The sequence below is a fragment of the Oncorhynchus gorbuscha genome, linkage group LG12, assembly GCF_021184085.1.
Source record: "Oncorhynchus gorbuscha isolate QuinsamMale2020 ecotype Even-year linkage group LG12, OgorEven_v1.0, whole genome shotgun sequence".
Classification (NCBI taxonomy): Eukaryota; Metazoa; Chordata; class Actinopteri; order Salmoniformes; family Salmonidae; genus Oncorhynchus; species Oncorhynchus gorbuscha.
Window position 1 is genome coordinate 41,753,735 of NC_060184.1, and position 9,260 is coordinate 41,762,994.

The window sequence follows — 9,260 nt, forward strand, 5'->3', positions numbered from 1 at the left end:
GTGCACATTCTGTATTTCAACAATAAGTACACTCTACACATTTATTTGTGAACATAACTTTATTAAACATTAAACATAACATTATTATATCGTAGTTAATCAAGACAATACATTACATTGGCCAGTAGGAGGTAGCCATATACGCTTTATCATTTGACAAAAACGAGAAATAAACAGTAATACAATATATTAAACTGCTTCTTATATGACATAAAGGTGTTACAATAATAGTAGCCCTACTATCAGACATGATTTTGCGATCTAACACACTGATAATGGTGCCGGATTTCGTTACAACATTCTAGTTTCGTTTATTGCTACAAACTGAATGCAGCATGTTACAAGCAATACACTACGGTTGTGTAGAGCATCCGCCTACAATACAAACCCTTCAATTGAATAACAATGCCGCATATGTTTGTGTTCATGAAAGATGGAAGTGGGTCTAATTTCACGGAATTCCTTGAGAAAAATATTCTACCAGGAGTGGGGTTCGAACCCACGCGGACACATGTCCATTGGATCTTAAGTCCAACGCCTTAACCACTCGGCCATCCTGGTATGTATAACAACTTGTCATGACATTTTAATTTATAAACCTGAGACTGAACCATTTTCACAACGACGATAGTTGCATGCATGCCAAAATGCACAGTAATAATTCCATATTAACTGTAAACACCTTACTTTGCTTATCTTAATCGTCAAGGTCAAAAACGAAGTAATTATACGCCTATTAAAATACTCTAGTTGTGTTAGAATACCCATACTAACATACTGTATAATACATTCTTAATAAGTAACCTCATATACTACCTACTATATACTAATACATAATTTTAGTATACCATAAATGAACGGTATTCTTTCAACTGAGAGTACGGCGCGCTTTACCTGTTTATAGGAAATTGATGCTGTTGCTATGCAATCTCTTGTTAGCTTAACAAGTTACTTGTTTTAAAAAATTTTGTAATGATATATTAAACAGTAACATCAAGAGAAAAAATATAATAATAATACAAATCCACATATCAATTCAAATACAGACATGTAGTGAATAAATGTTTGACATTTTGTTTTGTATACGTTTTAATGAGTCTAAATAGTTTTCCAAATCAGAATACAAATTACAAAAAGGGGCTTTTTCTTCATAAATGTTGAATCGTGTATGAAACATTTTCCTAATAAAACAATTGTGGAATCAGTATAGTAAAATAATATGTCAAACTTTGATATTTCCATGGTTGTATGCATTTTGTTGCAAATATATAGTATTACATCAGTCCAGAACACTATGTAATCAATGACAGAAGAAGTGTTTTTATTTCTTATTTCTTTAACTTTTATTTAACTAGGCAAGTCAGTTAAGAACAAATTATTATTTTACAATGACAGGGTTCAGGGGCAAAATGACAGAATTTTACATTGTCAGCTCAGGGTTTCAATCCAGCAAACGTTCAGTAAGTGGCCCAATGCTCTAACCACCAGGCTATCTTCCACCCCAATATATTCAGTTTCTAGTTCACAAAAACTGCATTTACTGGTACCATCAGGTCTATATTTAGAAATCAAGCTATTTCACGGATAGAATCTAAGGATAATCTTAAAGGAAATCTCCTTTACTGTATTGGTCACCATAACTTTGTGTGGAGTGAGCCAGGCATGGCGCCAGATGAAGCCCAACAAAATATCGCAGAGGGAATAGACTTCCTGTAGAAAATATCCCTTAAATAATGATTGTTGAATTTCTTATCTAGTAAACCTATGCCAGGTTTTATCCCACTAGGTATAGCTCCTATAACGGTGTCATACTCATTACTTGAAACCTCAAAGATGTTTCTTTCCATAAATTCTCTCCGCGTAAATAGATTCCCACCAATACTAACTAATTGGCTGACAAGGATAATGTTTTTCGAGAACAAGTTAAGGTAAAATAACTTTTTTTTTCTAAAATCGACCCATTATTCCATATGAACATTTATGAGGTGAAAAGTTGTTTATATAGCAAAGCCCAGCACATTAAAGCCTGCTTTTAAAAAGATGCCTATTTCACAGGAAGTTTACCTCAATATAGGGACATAGTAAAAAATTAAGCCCTCCGAGCTTCTGAAAAACAAAATGAGGTACACAATTTCAGAAACTATGAGGATTTTTAAAGTACCTTTGAACGCAGTTGACTTTTGATATCTGATTAAAGAGAGTGAAGTCTAAGACATTTAGACCGCCATCACAAACCCTGTTGGTGATAAGATAAAAATCTAATGTTATCTTATGTGGTTTGTTTATCCATATGAAGTTGTACAATAATCTAAGGTACAGCAAGTGGATTTGGGAATGTCAAAGATGAAAAAAGAGGATGCACAAGATAGTCCCTCAGCTTTGGATTAAAGCACTATTCCATGAAGACTTAAATCCCTAACTAACCATGAGGATCATTTTTTTTGACAGATTCCGTTTACAGGGTTCAAATTAAGATTATTCACAGCCTTAAGATGTTTGGTGAACTTTACACCAAGCTAGGTTACAGTATATTTTTCTGAGGTGTTACAATTTGCTGGATTGACAGCTCCTATCAGAACAAACATCTCACATTTGGAAAGATGTAGTACCAAACCTGAGATTTTGGAGAACTGCTTCACATTATCCAATGCTAATCGAGCTTGTAACACATTTTTCAAAAAAGTGAGTTGTCATCCACCAGTTGGGATATCTTGATCTCTCTGGCCTGGAATGTAATGCCTTCAAATTGACTTTGATAAATTAATGAGCATAAGATTTGAGATACTAACAAAAAAAATTAAACATTTGATTGGACAACCTTGTCGTGTTCCTTTGCAAATGTTAAACCTTGATGATGTTCAATGACAGAGTTTGATACAGCTATTGCCACCATTATACAGAGTTCTAACAGCATCAACTGTCACGTTCGTCGTAAGAATTATCGGACCAATGTGCAGCATGATATGGTTTCCACATGTTTATTAACTGAAAACGCACAAAACAATAAAGAATTAACAAAACGTGAAGACAATGGAGTGCTCACAGGACAACTACACCAAACCAAGATCCCACAAAACACAATATGGAAATGGCTGCCTAAATATTATCCCCAATCAGAGACAACGATAAACAGCTGCCTCTGATTGGGATCCATACCAGGCTCACATATAAATAAACAACCTAAATTACCCACCCTAGTCACACCCCGACCTAACCAAAATAGAGAATAAAGAGGCTCTCTATGGTCAGTGCGTGACAGTACCCCCCCCCCCTCAAAGGTGCGGACTCCGACCGAATTTTTTAAAATCAAGAATGCCATCAGATCAGGTAGCCTGATGTCAGATGTGTCCATGTAAATAGGAATAGGCAAAACATGTAAACTTTTTAATCTAACTGTCACGAGTCCGACCGAGGGTGTTTCCCCTTCCCGGGCGGGTGGAGCTCGGCTGTCGTCGTCACCGGCCTATTAGCTGCCACTGATTGTTTTTCCTCCCCCTCCTTGTATGTTTAGTGGTAGCACCTGTTCATGTTAATTAGTTTGTCTTTATTAGACAGCCGGCCTGCCTGGTTGTTGTGCGGGATTATTTCATTGTAACCTTCGGCTCTGTTGTAAAGGTACGTGTTTGTGCCTGGTCGTGATTTTTTTCCATTGTATTTTTTGATTCCCTGTGTTTGGGAACGTAACTTTTGTGAGCACCCTGTGGTGCGTTGGTGCTATTAAAAGACGCACAGCATTGAACTCTGTCTCCTGCATTTGACTCCACACCCACGACACCCGGAGCATTACACTAACTATCATATTATTCTGACTATCAGCAATAATTACATAATTGTGTGCATGTAACCATTACTATTACTATGTGACCCTAATTAACTGTCTCATCTGCTAACATTAGCCAAGTTAGCTAGTAATGTTAGCTAGCTAGTATCCTTTGAATATAGTCTAAACATAATTATTTGTGCAGCGTAATTATGTTTTTCTTTCCCAGAAAAACCTTGAATCTTAACTCATAAATGGCTAGCATACTAGCAAGCTTACAAATACAGCCTAGCTAGCTAGCCAGCTTATTGGCTAGCTAGCCATCTTGTGCATACCGCACTTCATTCTTTCATCCACTAATGTTAATATGCATTAACAAGCAGGCGTTAGAATGTCTTGGAAGTTGGAACTACTTTCATGGAACTGACACAGAGCTTTACTGCCTCCTTCTGCTTAAAAAGTGCAACAGAGATGAGGATGGTGGAATTGTGTGTCTTCACAAAAAGTAACTTTGTTATGTTAGATTTGTTAGAAAAACAACTCAGATTCAAATTGTGTACTTTTTTGGGGTGGAAGGAAATACGGGCATTTCGAATTTGATTGAAATTGACCTACATCGATCAATGTTTTCTTTAAGCACAAAAGATAACCGACTAACTTGCCAGCTACTTCCAAACACCTCACACTGACCATTTCACTCGCCCTAGCAGAGCTGGTTAGGCTGTTATCATGTAATCCAGAGAGTTGTTGACTGTAACGTTGACTGCAGCTTAATTTAATTACTTTTTTTTGCCAACGTTTACTGACACTGGCCATATTCAACGGGTGTTGAGCGTTTGTAAATTAATCTGTTATTCTTCGCTCTGAAATGAATCGGAGTGGAAGGAAATACGGGCATTTCACATGTCAGTTTGCAAACAGTGTATATATATATATATATATATATATATATATATATATATATATGTATATACAGTGGGGCAAAAAATTATTTAGTTAGCCACCAATTGTGCAAGTTCTCCCACTTAAAAAGATGAAAGAGGCCTGTAATTTTCATCATAGGTACACTTCAACTATGACAGACAAAATGAGAAAAAAATAAGTATTTGGTCACCTACAAACAAGCAAGATTTCAGGCTCTCACAGACCTGTAACTCCTCTGTCCTCCACTCATTACCTGTATTAATGGCACCTGTTTGAACTTGTTATCAGTATAAAAGACACATGTCCACAACTTCAAACAGTCACACTCCAAACTCCACTATGGCCAAGACCAAAGAGCTGTCAAAGGACACCAGAAAAAAAATTGTAGACCTGCACCAGGCTGGGAAGACTGAATCTGCAATAGGTAAGCAGCTTGGTTTGAAGAAATCAACTGTGGGAGCAATTATTAGGAAATGGAAGACATACAAGACCACTGATAATCTCCCTCAATCTGGGGCTCCACACAAGATCTCACCCCGTGGGGTCAAAATGATCACAAGAATGGTGAGCAAAAATCCCAGAACCACACGGGGGGACCTAGTGGATAACCTGCAGAGAGCTGGGACCAAAGTAACAAAGCCTACCATCAGTAACACACTATGCCGCCAGGGACTCAAATCCCGCAGTGACAGATGTGTCCCCCTGCTTAAGCCAGTACATGTCCAGGCCCGTCTGAAGTTTGCTAGAAAGCATTTGGATGATCCAGAAGAAGATTGGGAGAATGTCATATGGTCAGATGAAACCAAAATAGTAAAAACTCAACTCGTCGTGTTTGGAGGACAAAGAATGCTGAGTTGCATCCAAAGAACACCTGTGAAGGTGTTCTGTGAAGCATGGGGGTGGAAACATCATGCTTTGGGGCTGTTTTTCTGCAAAGGGACGAGGACGACTGATCCGTGTAAAGGAAAGAATGAATGGGGCCATGTATCGTGAGATTTTGAGTGAAAACCTCCTTCCATCAGCAAGGGCATTGAAGATGAAACATGGCTGGGTCTTTCAGCATGACAATGATCCCAAACATACCGCCCGGGCAACGAAATAAATTATTCTCTCTACTATTATTATGACATTTCACATTCTTAAAATGAAGTGGTGATCCCAACTGACCTAAGACAGGGGATTTTTACTCAGATTAAATGTCAATAATTGTGAAAAATTGAGTTTAAATGTATTTGGCTAATTTGTATATAAACTTCCGACTTCAACTGTAGGTGTTCCTTTTGTCCACGTGAGAAAGGGCAGTGTGGAGTGTGATTGAGATTGCGTGATCTGTTGGGGCGGTATGCGAATTGGAGTGGGTCTAGTGTGTCCGAGAGGATGCTGTTGATGTGAACCATGACCAGCCTTTCAAAGCACTTCATGGCTACTGACGTGAGTGCCACGGGACGGTAATCATTTAGGCAGGTTACCTTCGTTTCCTTTGGCACAGGAACTATGTTGGTCTGCTTGAAATATGTAGGTATTACAGACTCAGTCAGCGAGAGGTTGAAAATGTCAGTGAAGACACTTGCCAGTTGGTCCGTGCATGATTACACGTTCTGGTAATCCGTCTGGCCCAGCAGCTTTGAGAATGTTGACCTGTTTAAAGGTTTTGTTCACATCGGTTACCGAGAGCGTTATCCTACGGTCGTCCAGAACAGCTTGTGCTCTCGTCCATGCTTCAGGTTTGCCTTCCTCGTATCGAGCATAAAAGGCATTTAGCTTGTCTGGCAGGCTCGCATCACTGGGCTGCTCGCGTCTGGATTTCCCTTAGTAATCTGTAAAACATTTCAAGCCATGCCACATCCGACGAGCATCACAGCCGGTGTAGTAGGAATCAATCTTTGTCCTGTTTTGATGCTTTGCTTGTTTGATGGTTTGTCTGAGGGCATAGGGGGATTTCTTGTAAGCATCCGGTATGTCTCCCGCTCCTTGAAAGCGGCAGCTCTAGCCTTTAGTTCGGTGCGGATGTTGCCTGTAATCCATAGCTTCTGGTTGGGATATGTACGTACATTCAATGTGCGGACGACGTTGTCAATGCACTTATTGATGAAGCTAATGACTGAGGTGGTATACTCCTCAATGCCATTGGATGAACATATTCCAGTCTGTGCTAGCAAAACAGTCCTGTAGTGGAAAATCCGCATCATCTTACCACTTCTGTATTGAGCGAGTCACTGGTACTTCCTGCTTTGGTTTTTGCCTGTAAGCAGGAATCGGGAGGATAGAATTATGGTCAGATTTGCCAAATGGAGGGCGGGGGAGAGCTTTGTATGCTTCTCTGTGTGTGGAATAAAGGTGGTCCAGGATTTTCTTTTCTCTGGTTGCACCTGCGACATGCTGGTACAAATTTGGTAAAAATGATTTAAGTTTGCCTGCATTAACGTCCCCAGCCACTAGGAGCGCCGCTCCTGGTTGAGCATTTTCTTCATGGCTTATGGCCATATAGAGTTGGTTGAGAGCGGTCTTAGTGTCAGCTTCATTTTGTGGTGGTAAATAGATGGCTACGAATAATATAGATGAGAACTCTCTTGGTAGAGATGCGGTCTACAGCTTATCGTAAGGTACTCTACCTCAGGCGAGGAATACCTCGAGACTTCTTTAACATTGCGCACTTGCTGTTATTGACAAATAGACACACCCCCACCCCTCGTCTTACCAGAGGTAGCGTCTCTGTTCTGCCGGTTTTGATGTCCCGTTGGTAGGATAATCTTAAACGTAAGTCATCAGCTTTATTTTCCAGTGATTGCATGTTAGCAAATAGAACGGATGGCAGTGGGAGCTTACTCGCTTGCCTACGTATTCTCAGAAGGCTGCCCGATCTGCGGCCCCTTTTCCTGCGTCTTTTCTCCAAGCAGAAATGTCCATTTTTTTTTTTTTTTACCTGTTTTTGCTTTTTCATTATGGGCTATTGTGTGTAGATTGATGAGGGGAAAAAAACGATTTAATCAGTTTTAGAATAAGGCTGTAATGTTCAAGGGGTCTGAATACTTTCTGAATGCAGTGTAGTTTTCTCTATCTCTCCCCTCAGGCTCTGTGCATAGAGATAGAGCCGAAACAGCAGGCCTCGGACCCGGCAGAACCACAAAGATTGAGTCAGCTGTCCTCCATGACATGCAAGGAGCTGGGCACGCTGCAGTGCATGCTGAAGGACAATCAGGTAGAAAACCGTACTATGGAATATCCTGCATGTAGTCTGCTTTAACATCAATTACACTCTTTATATTGTTTTCAATAACGATGATGATAATGATGTTGATAATTTTGTTGTTTATGCCTTGTTTGCCTGCTGTTTTCAGGTGCGTATGGTGGAGGTGGAGCGCTGGCTGGATGGCATACTGGAACTGTCACCGGATGCCATAGACCAAGGAGTCTCAGATAGACTACAGGAAGAGCTCAACATGTGGAAGGTCAGTGGTCACGCCATTCAAAAACAGACAAAACTTTATTTAACACCTACAGTACTGCAATGTTATAACCCATGCACGACTCCCCACCCCCCTCTCCCTCTTAGGAGTATGTGAGTAAGATGGAGTTAGTGGAGGGCTGAAGCGGATCGGAGAAAATGTATCTGTGGTGCATGGGGCTGCAGTACCAAAGCTAGCCCACTGGGAGCAGGCTAAGCTGGATGAGTGCCAGTGGAGGTGGGAGACGCTGAGCAAACAGGTGAGGAAGAAGAGTACAGTTCATGCAGAGGGAAAGTGAGATTTATTTGATCAAATAGAAGTTTTGTCATTTTTAGGCTGTCACAAATGTACTGATACAAGTGGATGCACGTGGCATTCCGGCAACTTTGAGAAAAACAACAGTTTTGCCTGTTGCTCACACACTTATCTGCCCTCTAATTGGCTAGAATGGACCCACCTGATCTAGCCTTCCTTCAACCATTGAGGAAATGTATGTTCATTATTAGAGTCGTCACTCTGCTATTTTGTCAATCTAATAGATCCCCTTTGGTTCAAGCAACACTGGATTGTGAATTAAAGTGTGAGAAAATCTCTAGAAACAAACAATAAAGCCTGCTCCTTTTCCTGTGTATCCCTTTTTAATCTGTGTCAGTGTCTTTTTTTAAACCTTGTAGCATTTGATAGGTTAAGACACTCTGGACACTCTACTGTTACACTGTAATCTGACAGTGGTCCATGTTATCTCTGTGTTGTGCATAGCTGCTGAGCCACCAGGGGTGTGTGAGTGAGAGCCAGGAGAGGCAGGTGAACCTGAAGAAAGACTTGACAGAGATGCAGGAGTGGATGGCCCAGGTGGGCGAGGGGTTTCTCGTGAGAGAGACTTTGAGTACAAGAGTCCTGGGGAGCTGGAGGGCGCACTGGAAGAGATAAAGGTGGGGAACAAAAGACAGAACTGAAAAACTGGTACAACTAGGAACTCCTTACTCCTAGAAAGACAGTTCTAACAACTAACCTAGATGATCCCACTTCAACCCTATGTTGCCATTTATGTCCCCTGTTTTTTATTCTTTATTATTTTATTAGGATCCCCATTAGCTGTCGTTGAAGCAGCAGCTACTCGTCCTGAAAAT

General features: G+C 40.4%; 1 non-coding gene across 1 annotated transcript; it reads right to left on the minus strand.

Annotated features, from left to right (window-relative positions):
• Positions 1 to 478: 478 nt before the first annotated feature.
• Positions 479 to 561, minus strand: trnal-uaa. Its single transcript has one exon. It is a non-coding gene; the product is annotated as a tRNA-Leu (tRNA).
• Between the last annotated feature and the right edge of the window lie 8,699 nt (positions 562 to 9,260).